Source organism: Trypanosoma theileri, assembly GCF_002087225.1.
Source record: "Trypanosoma theileri isolate Edinburgh chromosome Unknown TM35_Tth_11_V1, whole genome shotgun sequence".
NCBI lineage: Eukaryota > Euglenozoa > Kinetoplastea > Trypanosomatida > Trypanosomatidae > Trypanosoma > Trypanosoma theileri.
The window spans coordinates 622,659-622,957 of NW_021639853.1; positions in this window are offsets into that span (position 1 = coordinate 622,659).

A 299-nucleotide genomic window follows, 5' to 3' on the forward strand; every position below is an offset into this window, starting at 1 on the left:
GGGCTGCACTGTTTTCGTAAGTTTCATTTTCACTTTAGTTCTTTATACTGAGATTCATTTCTGTGTGTGACAGCAGAAAAAAAGGAATTTTGGGCTCTGGAGAAAAAATTAAATAATGGGTATGGTCTTGCTTACTTTACATGTGTTTCACCTTTTATACGTTGTGAAACATCTCTACGTGGAGTGTGGTAAGAAATGTGGTTTTGTGCCTGTGGGTGGCTGCATTCTGTATTTGTTCAGTGTGCTGCATACGACTTCTCATTTCTCTTCTCTCTGCGTAGGTGGGACTAGGGTGGGTG